Here is a 15,647-nt window from a genome sequence, read left to right on the forward strand (position 1 = left end):
TGCCAGACTACTTGCAGAGCAAATCTAAATTTGTCGGAAGTTTGTCTGGGTTTTCCCAGGCTACGCGTGCATGTATGTTCTGGTAAACCACAATATGGGGACAAAATGTCCCCACAAAGATGGCAATATCCGAAATCCTAATAAATCATACTAAGTGATTTTTTTAATTTTTTTTTTTGAAAATGTAAAAATGCAGAAAGTTTTCTGTGATGGGTAGGTTTAGTGAAAGGGGATAGAAAATACAGTTTGTACAGTATAAAAATCATTATGTCTATGGAAAGTCCCCATAAAACATGAAAACACAATGTGCGTGCGTGCGTATTATTTGTCTATAACATACGCATCAATTATGTGCAACACTTACCTTTAAAAAAAACGTGTAAAATCAAATAGCCATGTTTTTGAGTCTGCAGCACACAGATGTCAAGTAGACATGTCTTAGATGTAATATCTGATGTAATTATATTTTGCATCTAATGACAAATGCGGTGGGTTTGATGAAGCAATAAGCACTGTCAATATAATATGTTTTGCCCTGTGGGGAATCCAGAGTGTAGTGCTGTGTCAGAGCCCTGGGAGGCCAGTGTGCCAGTGTGCACTCAGTGCCTCTGGGTAAACACACTGCACAGCTGTTTGATTGATTACCAGCGAACCACACTTGCTCTGATTAACAGCCAGTCTCCAGCTTGTCACCCAAGTATCTGGTGTAATTTCTTGCTTTTTACTTGTCAGCAGATTGAGAGTGTGTAATTTTGACCAGTGCACTTGTCACCAATCCCGAGGGGATATAAACGGTAATCACATCTCGATTAGGGAGCTGTACACTGCAAATTACTCCATGTTGGTGTTGTGACAGTGTTAATTTACACAAGTTGAAAGATGGAAATAGATGTCTGAGTAATGTGCGAAATGCAAGATACAGACCAGCAAGCGACCAAATTACTAGTGTAATTAAAAACATTTGTTTTCACGGACCATGGATGCCTTATAGTTGGGCACAACTTGAAAAATGTCAAAAGATCTGAATCAATCTGAATCATGTTCACACTGAATTCCAAAAGATCAAATGAGTTCTAATTACAAAATAGTTAACTTGTTCTGTAAGACGTCAATAGAAGCCATAAGGACTAGAAAGCAAAAGGTATTAAAAAGGTATTAGTGAACAACTAACACATTAATACGAGTATCTATAGCTCGCGATTTTACGTTCAAAGATTTTCTGTCATAATCTCAGCTGTTTTCCATACAATGAAAATTCATAATGACCACATCTGTTAAGCTTCAATAATGAGTTTTTTTTAATATATATATAATTTTATATAGTTCAGATAGATAGATAGATAGATAGATATATCTATCGATAGATAGATAGATAGATAATATATTATTAAAAAAGTGTTACATAAAAATACTGTACATTGATTAAATTATTTCATAACAGCTTATGTATCCCACTGTTATGCGAGTCTTTTTGTTGGCACTATGCACAGTATATTTATCTTCTTACAGTACAGTATTTACAGTACATTCATCATATAGTCTATTTGTCGTCTAGTAATTCTAGCACATACATCAAAATTGAATATTAAGCCCCTCGAGGTTGTCCACTGGTTTACAGCCTTGCAGATTGGAGCTTTGACTCACCAGGCTTGAAGAATTCCAGGCCTATAATACTCCCAGGCTGTCCGCTTTATCACAAGACTGTGTTGATTCACCGCTGACATGCAGCCAAGGCAAGTCCCGGTGAACTTTCACCTTTAAGAAGTATTTATTCACGTTGTAAAACAGGATCTAGTGCCATTAATTGGACGTCACGAGTGCACCAGTGGCTGTAGGGTCAAGTCAACAGAGAAGACACTGTGTTTGCAAGATTCTGGCTTAAGACCTAAAGAATTCACAGTCGACAACCAGCTATTGGTGTTACACCTAGAGAGAGAAAGAGACAGGACAAAAAAACAAGGACACTGAATATTAGGAGGAGACGGGGAAACCACCTTGCCTAATGGGTAACACGAGAATGTACGAAAAAACACATTGAGCGCGAGGCAAATAGCTCGCCGATTAGCTGTTGGATAGGGGGGAAATTGAAGCATATATCGACTGCAGCTGTAAATAGAGACGTCTCGGTTTTCAGCACCCCACCCCCTCCCCCACACGGCTCAACCTCCCCTCACAGATCACATGATGTACAGAAAATACCATTCAGGCCACCCACTCACTCCTCTCTCTCTCTCTCTAATGAAGACTCTTCTGATAGTACATCCAGGTGGATTTGGAGTGACTGGCAACTGCAGCACTACAGGCTTAATATAAACCTAATACACGCGATCAGTCGTTTATATGGTACTCGTGATATGCCATTCCTCTTAGTAATGTGTCAGGCTTTTTGGGCAGAGTTCAAGGTTGGGATTGTTCTGGTGTCAGCTTTCAAAGTGAAGATCAGGGTAATATTTGTTCGGATTATACAATTGACTCAGAGCTACGCTCCACTCACCTTGGTCACTGCTAGTCACTCAGATGTGCTTTACAGAATGCAAACTGTAAAATGTACTCATATATTTGCAAAAACGTAATGTAGGACTTCATGATCAGCTAGAAACACTGGCAGTGTGAGAGCACAATGGGTGTGTGTAGCTTCTGCTCTGAATACATGCGTCTTATGAGTCCAGTGTGAAAAAGTCTTGCATCCATTGGGAATGAATGTAATGACAGAAAAGGTCATAACTGGCAAATATTATAAACATTCAAAATATATTTATTTATCCCTACACTAAAAAAATGAACTTAGTCAATAACTTATGACACCCTGGGCCCTATCTTGCACCCAGCGCAAGTGACTTTGTACACCGACGCATGTATCATTCCTATTTTGCACCCGCGCAAAGCGGACTTTTCCCTCCACAGAAGCACGTCGGTAAGTTAGGAAATACACTTGCGCTCGCGGAGGCGGTTCAGCGAAAAGAGGAGGCGTGTTCCGGCGCAAACGTTCCTTCATGCTATTTTGCAGGTTTAGAAAACAATTGCGCCACTAACCAGGAAAAAATAGTTTAAAGTCAGTGGCGCGTTGCGCATGTTATTCATATGCTATTTTAAGGGCGCATGCTTGGCCATAATCAATGTAGCGTGTGCACAACGCGCACTTTGATTCTCTCATCTACACAGAAGCAGCAGTTTTCATTTTTGCAAATCATACATTATTACGATAGATAGATAGATAGATAGATAGATAGATAGATAGATAGATAGATAGATAGATAATTTATTATAAAAGCATACATCTAGCTTACACATTTACCCAAATTATCATACGCGTGTTTAACCGAAGTTAATTTGGGTGGGTTTCTCCATTTCAATGTAACTTCTCTCTTTTACGGCCGTGACGAGAGCGTTGCTCTCCTTGGCTGTGAACCGCTCCTGGCGCGCGTCTGGCAAATCCGCCGTTACAATAGCAATGCGCTATGGAAAAAGCGCCTCTGCTCTTAAAGGGAATGTGAGATGACGCTCTGATTGGTTTATTTCACGTTACGCCCAAACCACACCTATGAATAATGAAGCTACTTCAGACCAACCCATTTTAGATTTGCGCCTGGCGCAAGAGTCATTTATCCCGCCGGGAAAATAGCAACAGCGCCGAGACCCGCCCACAAAGTTACTTGCGCTTTGCGCTTTGACACTTGCGTTTCAGATCGTTAAAATAGGGCCCCATATGTCTTATATACTTCGTCTGTTCGTCAGTTTAATGTAATTTAAGTTGAAATAACTTAAAAATCCAAGTTGATTGTACTCAACAATAGCAGACTTAAAAGATAATTCCACCAAATGATTATTAACTCGACGTGCAACAAAAGAAGCTGTTTCCTTATTAGTGTCGGTGCTTCTGCAACAATATATAAGGTGTATTCTTCATTAAAGAGTTGTAAGCCACGAACTAAACCAACCAGATACAAACTGAATCATAACATTATAAACTTTGATTTGAAGCAAAAATGTATTTGAAAATTAGACAAAAAGACAAAGACTGTGTCCTCAAGCTTCAATGAGGGAAAGGTACAATGGATAAACAAAACAACTGATTTAAAGGTGTTGAAATCTAAATAAAGAATAAATAAATGATTAATGAAGAAATAAAGATATAGACAATATATCTTATTTATTGCAAAATATGCACATATGTACGCACACAAATGTTTAATTATAGCGACAAAATTGAAATAACAATAACAATCAAATAATATGTCTTACGTTTATTGCAAATATAAGCATATATTTGTATTTTTACATATTTAAGTAACAACAAAATGAAACACAAATTATGGATAAATATAAAACAAGATGTTTATTACATAGAAACAATATACAATTTATGTTTGTATAGCTTAGTGTTAATTTCGCTGCTCTGGTTTCAAATATTTATTGCAGTTTTATGCAAGTTTTCTGTTTTAAGAATACTGCAAGTGCACCTGGCACTGTCAAATGTGAATGTGGAAGAATATAAAACAGTGGTAGCCATGTGATTGATTTTTGGAAGCAATTCATTTTCCCACACACAGTGACTTAAAATGAATCAGGCCTTGACCTGCTGGAAGCCGTCTAATACCCTGCACTGGTTATCATTTAGCCATGGGAGAGCTGGTTAATAGACTCTTGAACTAGATTTCCAACATAAACACACCACTGAGAAGTTAGCACAGGCATGAGTACAAAACATAAAAACAAGTTTCTCTGCAATACAGCAAAAAAGGGCAGCCTGTGGAAATTTCCATGCAGCGGTTTAAACAAATAAGAATTTAATCCAGTCTGAAAAACCAAAATAAGATTTCAGGTTTTGATTTTAATTGGTGCCTGAAATACTGTATGTATTCCCTCTAAGATGGTATATATGGTATTGTGTTTGTTATCAAAATCATCAGTTGGTTACGCTGTAAGATCATCAGTTAAACTGTTACAGACAGAAAAAGACAGCATTGGTATTTACAGATTATCATGATGAATCATTTTATTTGGAAATTATTATTTGCATGCGCGACATGACATATTTATAACTGCAAGATGCAGCAATTCCAACTGATTAACTAAAAATGTATCCTCGTGAGCTGAGATTCACAGATAAGCAGTTGACATTTCATTACGCACATATGCTATTTTCTCCCCAAACACTGTGATCAGCCTAAAAAAACTACTTTAGATTGTCCTCTGCACAACAACATACATTTAGAATGCTGTTATTTCTTCCCAAAAAGGCTTAGAACAAACATTTTATGTAAAATTCTCAGTCATCTCACATCTCATTAATGTTGTTTATAGGAAGGGTTTCTTGCTCACTCCAAAAAGTTGTCCAGTCATATCTGAAATGGTGATGGAAACTCGTATACTGTGTTTAAATGTGTAATTTTGGAGGTGAGGCAACATTAAAATCATCAACAAAAAGGCATATTTGCCTATAGCTAAAGTTTTTTTGTAAATACCCGTCTGCATGCTGCACTTAACCCATTTAATCCCACTGGTCACAATTGTGACCACAATTTTTCTTTGCATATTTTAGTGTGAAATTAAAAAGTAACTCATATTATGAAGTACATATTCATATATAATGAAAATGTAAGATGTCTATAAGAGTTTATGGCAGGTCTAACATGATTAGTTTGTTTGGTTATGTGACCACACACATTTATTTCTTGGTACTGTCGTCTTAACGAAAGGATGACATAAAAGCTCAGAAAGGACAGGTAAGAATACTAAGTTCCTTTTTGAATAGCTTATACATTTTTTGCACATATCATCATGAAAGGGTTACCTATACATACACATTGAAATTAAATTAATACATGCTTTATTCTGTTGTGAAACTGCAGATAAATGAAGACGGTTACAATAGTGACCGGTGGTAGAACACAGGGAGTCTATGTTCCCCATATGTAATTCTGTGTTATTTTTATGAACTCTCTTTCAGACTGACTTTAAGTCAAGTTTTGGATTTACTTAATAATAATAATAATAATTAATAATTTGTTACATTTATAAAGTGCTTGGGTACTTTAAGCGCTTCACATATGGAAGGGGGAATCTCCTCAACCACCACCAATGTGCAGCATCCACTTGGATGATGCGACGGCAGCCATATTGGACCAGAACGCCCACCACACACCAGCTTACTGGTGGAGAGGAGACAGTGATGAAGCCAGTCAGTATATGGGGATGATTAGAAGGCCATGATGGACAGAGGCCTAGGGGCAAATTTGGCCAAGATGCCGTGGTTAAACCCCTACTGTTTTTCGAAGGACATTCTGGGATTTTTAATGACCCCAGAGTGACTCTCTGAGCACCGTTATTCTCACCCGAAGGACGGTCCTCTTTGCCAGTAGTGTCCCCGATCACTACACTGGGGTGTTAGGACCGACACAGACCACAGGGTGAGCGCCCCCTGCTGGCCTCACTAACACCTCCTCCAGCACCAACTCCTGGTTTTCTCAGGAGGCCTCCCATCCAGGTACTAACCAGCCTCAGCCCTTAGCTTCAGTGGGAGACCACTCTTGGACTACAGGGTGATATGGCTGCTGGAGCTGGATATGCTCTGTCTTCCAGAGACTGGGTTAGGTCATGGGCCCAGTGTAGTGATGGGTTTGGCTGAACAAGCTGGTGTTCCAGGTGGATGCAACTTCAAGCATGACATGCCTGGACTCTACACAGTGCTGTGATCAACAGTTGGCTGTTCCACAGAGATGTCATGAATTGTGACTATGATCTCCTTGGATTTCAGCAAGTAGTTGCCCAAAGTCTCCTGAAAATATTTGGTACTGCACCAAAAGGACAAGGGAGGCCATCCTCAATGTCAGCTGCTGTGACTGATATACCCAGGTTTGATGGTGTTGCCCACTGGCTGATAAACACAGGTAGGCAGGACACAGTTGTGATTTAAAAAAATAATATATAATTCCACTGTTATTTCTTTAGGAAGGTGATATATAATGAGTTCCACACCAGCACACAGTTGTGACTGTTGATTGATAATTTTTGTGATGCTTTCCTGTTATTCATGAATTGTTACATTTTCCTTGGCATTGTTACATGTTTCCTACCATAGGCTAATTTTTAATCATTTGTTTATTTTAATTTGTTTATTTTAATTTATTTATTTTATTTCTGTACGTTTTTTTCTTTTCATTTTGTAATTTAAGTATTTTGCATCATTTATAATGATTGCATTCTAAGCAATTTCCTATAATTTATTATTTCATCATAATTTAATTAAAATATTTGTGCCATGTTGCTGCATAGGATTGCTATTTTGTCATTTTTTAAACTGGGCCAGACAATGTTTTACTATTTGTTAATCGAATAAATCACTTCAACAATTGAATTCTGTCTTCAAACTAATTTCTGGAGATTTTTAATTTATTATATACCCCATAGACTTAGACTCCCTGTGTTCTACCGCCGGTCACAATTGTGACCAGAGATAAAACTCTTATTTTCATGGACTTTTCAAATATTTTTTTACATTATTGACATTGATTGTTTAATATACTTGCAAATACCACACAAACTCATAAATTTCATCTCTGGGAAAAATTTGGGATTAAATGGGTTAATAGACCAAAACGTTGTACACTCGATAAATGGGAACAGAAATTGTATACTGGGTCATTCAAAAACTGGCCTGGAGCATACATGGATGGATTAGATTACACAAACAAACAACCAAAAATATAATTTCTCATCAAAGGCGCCAGAATGCTGTTCCGGATCGTTTCGGCTCGATTTGACCCCTGCTGGCCCTTGCTGAACTGCCAACTTCAACCTGGAACTAGAGCAACATCAAAATGATTTTGAGGTACAAAATCAGCATTCTAGGATAAACATGATTTATTATAATTGCACTGTTATTGCAATGTTTAAAGTGTTTTTATATATCAATTTCCATAAACGGGCTACAATTATATGATGAGAACATCATGGGGTGTCAATAGATCTGGATTACCTTGACACAATGTGTAAGTGACAAACTTTTCCCACCTTCCAGTAACCTCTCCACAGCCAGTCTTCCCTAAAAATAACTGCTGATTTACATGTTGTCTGGAGTTGTGTTCTGTGCAAGCTGTGCTGGAATGGCTGCCTTGAAGGTGCTGTAAATCAGGGGTTCCGTGTTAGGGCTTCATTTGGTGACTTTTGCCACTTGAAGGGTTTGAGAGTGATGTCACACTAACAGTTGCTTACAACTCATCGAGACTCTCTACAACGACTAACTAGAAAACCAATTGCCTCCTGGGAGGCATGAACCGTGCAAACATTAGCTGTAAAATAAAGGTTTATGTATAGTTGTTCGCCACAAAATTTTGATTTTCTGGGCCATTGGAGCAAAAATAAAACATCAGAAAGCATCAAGAGTGCTGCATCATTTTGTTTAAATTTGCTCGTAACTTCAGTTATGAAGACTCAATTATATTTCAAAATCAGTTCCATATAGCTAGTGAGAAAAAAACATGCCATATCGCTGTTACAGTCCAGATGATGGTGCAAATAAATCTATTTTTATAGAACAAGAGGGGGTGTGGATGATCAAACACAAACAAATAAGGGAAATGACTGAAGTGCTGACAGGCTGTCAAATTGGGAAAAGTGTTGATGAGTGAGAGCATGTGATGGAGGAGGCTAAATAAAATCCACGTTGGATTCGCAGTTGAGTAAAACGGGGTTCTCAGATCACCACCATCAAATCAAATCTGGTCTCAGTATATGCCTGACCTTTCTCTCTTGCTAAAGCATTGACTTTTCTTTTGACATTGTAATATTTCTTTACCATAATATCATTTAAATTAAATAATTTACTTTACTTCGTGTGTTAATAATATTATTGGTAGTACTTTACAATAACGTTCATTAGTTAACATTAGTTAATGTATTAACTAACATTAACTAGCAATGAGAAATACATTTAAAATACAAATGTATAAAATACATTTGTATTTTATAAATACACAATAAATCTGTATTTATTAACATTATATAATAAAAATACTGCTGTTCATTGTTTGTTCATGTTAGTTCACAGTGCATTAATAATGTTAACAAGATCTTAATAAAGTAAATGTTGAAATTAACATTAACAAAGATGAATAAATGTGGTATACGAGCAGTTCATTGTTAGTTCATGCTAACTAATGTAGTTAACTAATGTTAACTAATGAACCTTATTGTGAAGTGTTTTGTATTATTATTATTATATGTATTAGGTCTAGAAAGGAGACATGCAAACAAATGAGCCCTTCAGAACATGACACAAGATTCAGACATGCATCGGTGGTTGACTTATACAGTGTATGTTGGACTGATCAAAAGTGATAAATCTTGTCTCATATAACCACTATCTTCCTAGTTCACAAATATTTGTCTGCATTGAAATACATTTCTTGTAATGACTCGTCTTTGTTATTTAATCCAGATAAAAATGTCCATGGCTAATCACTTTATTTGCAGATTGCTTAACACCTTGAAATCCGACTTTTTCCACTTCCATCCTCATTTGCACATGCACCACAAATTAACACCCTGGAAAAAAATAATTGACTTTTTCATTTCCTAACGATGTTTTAATTAATTAACAAGTGAGGCGGTTCAAGATAGAGAATAATGCCGGATCAAGACAATTACAAGTTGCATATTATGTTGTCCACTGTTTTTTATTAATTCATGCAAAAAAATCACATCTCTTTTATTTCCATAATATATTAAAACAATACAGTTTGACATAAAAAGTATAACAAAAATGTCTTTAAATATATATTCTCAATGCTAACAAGCATAAGTAATTTAATGCAAAAATCTACATATTCTGTTAGATCGTCTATAACGGATGTATATATTAATTACAAATCATAGTTGACTTCTTGCAGCATTCAGTTTATTACTTCCTTTTGAACTTCAGAAGAGAATACATACAACAGTGACAACAATGCAGAATATTATAGTCGTGCAACATGGCATTCAGTGTGTAGGGCAATGCTGTAATTCTCTGAGCATTGTTCATTTACTACCAGGGCCACCAGCTGTGTTCACTCGTTAGAGATCATCATATACTGTATAAATGGAAACTTGTAAACCAAATGCAAAGCATCACTGAAGGTGCAAATATTATGTTCATTACATGTTTAACATAATATGGTGCAAATTGTTGCATAGAGTAATAGTGCTTCCATGAACAAAATAATTTAATTGCCAAGTGCAAAGCATTGGCTTTCTAGCATTAATACTAGGCTATAAACAGACAATCTGTTACACAATCACATTTTGATTGGCACATTTGACACTTGAACTTTGTCAAATGTGAGAAGAACTAAGGGCCTGTCCACACGGAGACGCGTTTCGCTGTATACGTATACATTTTTTATCGTATTGGTGTTTCGTCCACACGGATCCGGCGTTTTCGGAGACTGAAACCGCTATTTTTTTAAACCGGGTCCCAAGGTGGATAAATCTGAAAACGCCGCCCCTTGCGTTTTCGTGTGTACGGCCAATCCGTACATTTTGTGAAACGATGATGTCATCACACCAAGTGTCAACTAGTCAGACACCGTTAAGTCACAGCAACTACATTTATGGTTTTTCATATTGTTCAACAAAGTTCTTGTTTAAAAAAGAAAAAAGAAAAGAAAAAAATAAGCTACTGTGCCTAATATTATTGTTGTATACAGCCATAGCAATTGCGCATGCTTTAAGTCTTCTTCTCCGTTTTTAGTGTATGTCTGTGGCAGAATTACAGCGTCACATACTGGTCTGGCATGTATACTACATCGTTTTGAGTCGGTTTCAGTGGTTTCGTGTGTACGCAGATATTTCTTGAGACGACGCCGTGTTTACGGAATTTTTTTTTGGAACGGGGAAAAAAAATATCGGATAGGGAAAGCTCTGGCTTCGTGTGGATGTGGCCTAAGACGGCAGTTCTAGGTTCAAGTTATGATTAGTTTTTATTAATGTTTTGAGGGCTAGATAATTGGTAATAGTAATAGTTAGATTATTTCACTGTATTGTAATTGTCCGTCACTGGTTCAGGCTGTTTTAACTTACCATAAAATTATGCATCTGTCAAATGGGTCGCAATGAGTGTGTGTTTTATGCCTGCTACAGACTGTGCGATTTCGGCAATCCTATAAGATCATTACAAATTACAGTGTACGACATGGATCTAATAAACTTGGGTACGACATGTATGTAGACTGTACGGTGATGGCACCATTCAGTCGTAGTGTTAGTATAGAAGGACAAAACTTCATCAGCATGCGCTGGTAAACAAATAGAGCAAGATGAATCACACTTTGCCAATTGTGTTTTTTATATGCGCTAAAAAAATCAGGGAGAAAGCGAAAGAAGAGAGTATGGACGCAGTCATGGCTAGGGAAACACCCACGGACCGTCGGCTGAACGTCTGATGCATATGGCGCACAAAATGGGAAACACTGCTGGAGTTTCAATCAGTCGTCATCTGATTGGTTGAATTCTCCAGGATTTCCGGGGAGAAGTGTGTGTCGAGTTCTTTAACGTTCCACCTGGAAACAAAGCCGCTTTAACGCCAAACCTCTCATTGAAGAAGAATACCATCGTGTTTACAACTGTAACAATGAACGCTTATCACAGGGTTTCTCAAACTCGGTCCTGGAGGGCCACTGTCCTGCACAGTTTAGCTCCAACCCTGATCAAACACATCTGAGCAAGCTAATCAATGTCTTCAGGATCACTAGAAACTCACAGCTAGGTGTGTTTGATCAGGGTTGGAGCTAAACTGTGCAGGACAGTGGCCCTCCAGGACAGAGTCTGAGAAACCCTGGCTTAACAGGATCAACTAAATGCTTGATTTTCAAAAGTATGTGAAGTTCACATTGTTGCAGTAAACTTCCAAACTTGTTATTTTAGGGACATCACACCTAAACATGACGCTAAACAAAATGAACTGTGATTGGTTGCTTTGCTCATCCTAATGGGCAGTCCTTGGCCAATGAAATCTGATATGGTTTCCAGACCTTCTGCAGTCAGTCTAAAGGTCTGGCTATGTCCGACAAATATGTGAAAGGGTCATATGTTTTTCTAGCTGGGGATTACATCATCATCAAGTTGTGAAAACACTATTGGGAACACAACAAATAGTTATATGTAGTCTCTCATTCACCGCTATGGAAATTTATGCAACTATGCCGACTTCCGCTCAAACCTGGAAATCTGAAAAAGGTCAATATGTACGATTTGTAACTGAGCGCCGAATAACAATCAATCACTCACTCATCAACAAAGAACACGCTTCTTCACTGTAGACATTCCTACATAACTTTGCTCAGTGCACAATGTTATCCAATACCCATTCGTCCTGCTTCCATTTGTAGATTTAGCAGCAAGGCCATGGTGCAGTTTAATGAGAAGGTAATAAAAACTCATGACCCAGTGGCCTTTGTCGTTCATGACTCCAAGAGGATTAGCCATCTTTTCCCACATTTTACCATGTGTGCTCCAGGTCAGCCTTCACGTGGTTCTGCTATCCAGAACATCCAAGCCGTTACACTCGCAATTCAGTGGTTTATTAGTTGGGTTTAATTCCAAGTACACAGGAGCTGAACACAGAGAATGTCAAGGAGATTACAGTGAAACACGAGTATCAACAAACTAACATGGACACACTAATGCACACTATACTTTTTACATCTAAAATGTGGCCATAAACACATGCTGATAATTATGGAGGAGATTATATTTATGTTCTAACACAAATGCCTATTTTATCTGGCTGAAATGAGAGGAGTGTATCTTTCCTAACACCTAAATGCAATCTGTGCTCCACTCCATGGTTGTAACCAAATGATAAACTCACAAACATAATTGCCTAGGGGATTGTTTACTAAATGAATATAATTATGTAAAATAATAATGTCATGTATTTTATGATTGGCTATTTTTTCAAGACTGCTTCATAATGTTATGTCACATATATAAGATACGTGCATAAAGTCCAAAAGTCTTAGGCCAAACAATCTGGGATATTTTTTGCATAAAAAAACAAACCAAAACTTTTAGGACTTTGCAAAAAAATGTAATAATAATAATAATAAGATTAGGTGCATCACTCAAAATTAAAGATTCTTTTTTGGCATTTACAGTTCCACAAAGAACCTTTAACATCCATGGAGCCTTTCTATTGCACTAAAGGTTCTTTATACTCTTAAAAATAAAGATTTTCACAGAAGAAAGCAGGTTTTTACAGAAATGCTATAGAAGAACCATTTTGTTGAACAACCTTTCAGTGAACAGTTCATAAAATAACCATTATTTTCTCAGTGTAAAGAACTATAAAAATACTACAGTATTATTTTCCACTATATAAAAAAAAAAAAACGTTGTTTTTTTTTTTTTTAAATATGAGCAACAGTAAATGTCTTCTCCTCTTCCTTAATGGGCTTTGCAGCTTGATTCACTGAATGATCACTGATGATATATTAGAAAGCAGCTTGTAAAAAATAGGACTTTGAAAAAGATGATGTTTTAAAATCTGTGATTGCTTTGAAAAACAACCAGTGGTGCTTGTAAGAACACTCTGTATTGTTGTATTAGATCACAACATGTTCTCTGTGCAGCTAACTTCATTTTTTATCAGTGACATAAATTATTTTATTTTTTTGCCAAGTTGTATTGCAAATGATTCTTAAAAAAAACATTACAAGGAATTAAAGAGCAGAAACATCAACCACGCTGTTGAGATATCAGGGTTTTTTTTTTTTTTGAACTATTGAGTTAATCAATGCTGCTTGAGGCATAAAGCCTAAAATAAACCCACAATTCATTCCGGTATTTGACTGTCAGTCTGAAGTAATACTATGCACTTCCTAGGTAAGATCAAGATGAAATCATTTCAAAAGTCATTTCATAACAGTTAGGTGTCATGAGGATTCTTCCCAGAGACCCTCCCTTCCAATAGGAGAACTTGCTTTTGGCGGAAGCCAAGGTTGAATACATGGAACAACACACACACACACACACACACACATACACACACACACACACACAAACTCAAAGGATTTATTACCTTGGACAACTTGGAAGCAGCACTCAAATATCAGAAGAGGCCAGAGCACTTTGAAAGAAGCAAGAGCGGAACACAGAGAACTGTGAACAGGTATGGATTTTTTTTATAGCCTTTTTGTTGTTGTTGTGACAGAACTGAGAGACGTGCACAAAGAACAGGAAAACAATAAGAGCTTCATACCTTTGTATTGTGCCACAGTCTCTTGCCACCCGGTGTACCTTCAACAGACACTTGTATGTTTTCTACGGAACACAAACTAAGTTTTCCTCTCTGTTGGGTGTACTGAACTATGAATGTACTTTGACTTAATATAACGCCTGTGGAGTTTTTACAATGCAGAGCTGACAACCTCATGTTACTTTGAATTCTGACACCTCTAAACTCTAAAATTATCTTCTTCTGGTTTAAAGACTTACTCCCTGTTTATAGACTTACTTTACACAGTCTCATAACATTATTGAACATAACATAGATGTTTTAAATGCAGTTTCTTACAACTAATTTGGTGGCCACACATCAGAATCGTTCGAGTTGGTCTTCCCGACTTGGGTTTCTGGAATCTGTGATAGCTACTAGTCAGGTGGCATGAAGTCACATCAGAACAGTTGCAGAGATGTTCTAACTATAGATACAAGTATCACATCAAACCAAGCCAATGCACATGAAGGATTTTGAATCATTGGGTAGATGTTCATGATAGATGTGCCATGTAACATATTTAAAATAATAAAAATTATCTTCTGATGAATGATTAGTGAACTGATCATTTTCAGTGCTTTTTCAGTGCTTTTGAGTTTTTAACAAATCATGCGAAAGATACTATTGTAATGAAAAATGCGATTGTGGGAGAAAAAAACAGAGGAAGCATGCAAGTAATGGTGTAACGTTCAATAATGTGGGATACTAATAAAGAACGTCTGGATTATAAAAGCGACTATAGCACCCATTTCGTACCTGGATTCAACGTTCTGGTTTGAATGTGAATCATTCAAATTTGACTTACTAACTCTCAAAAACACAACCTCAATATATCATATTAAACATATAATTTATAAGATACAGAATTTACAAAAATATCGATGTGACAGAAATGAAGTAGAAGCTGTGTATGAAAAAAGCAACAAGACCTTATGGAACAATAAAATCTTAATGTGTACCTATGGGAGTTGCTTTAAAATATTCAGTGTGACTATAAAGTGAATCCACATAAACTCCTAATGCTGGCATCTGCATTGATGCTTTATGTGTTGAAGTGCTGAAAACACATCTGAACATTTTAAAGCTCTTCCAGAAATATAGAAACTGGAAATAAACAACAAATTGGCTCAGCAATTATTATTTACCAGTTAAGCTTGTCACTGGCAGACATTCATTTATCTTTAAATGTTGTCTTCTGGGAGCGACAGATTTTTAAGAGGTGCATGGGGACATTTGAGAAGCCTGGAGAGTCTATCCACAGGAGCCATTTTAACTGGGAAAGGCTGAAAGGACAGAGCAAGAGATTTTATCGCCAATCAGAGAAATATAGGAGGGTGATAGACAGAGCAAAATTGGCTTTGCCTATTACTAAAAGTCATTTTGCTCACTT

General features: G+C 36.9%; 1 protein-coding gene across 1 annotated transcript in view; it reads left to right on the forward strand.

The window, feature by feature from the left end:
- Positions 1 to 14,008: 14,008 nt before the first annotated feature.
- The window catches only part of igfn1.1 (immunoglobulin like and fibronectin type III domain containing 1, tandem duplicate 1), a 29,029-nt gene continuing 27,390 nt past the window's right edge, over positions 14,009 to 15,647 (forward strand). The window contains 1 exon segment of the mRNA XM_082189664.1: positions 14,009 to 14,149. The gene's annotated coding sequence lies outside the window, so the exon portion shown is untranslated.

This window comes from Leuciscus leuciscus (genome assembly GCF_965113295.1).
Source record: "Leuciscus leuciscus genome assembly, chromosome: 14".
In the NCBI taxonomy this organism is placed as follows: Eukaryota; Metazoa; Chordata; class Actinopteri; order Cypriniformes; family Leuciscidae; genus Leuciscus; species Leuciscus leuciscus.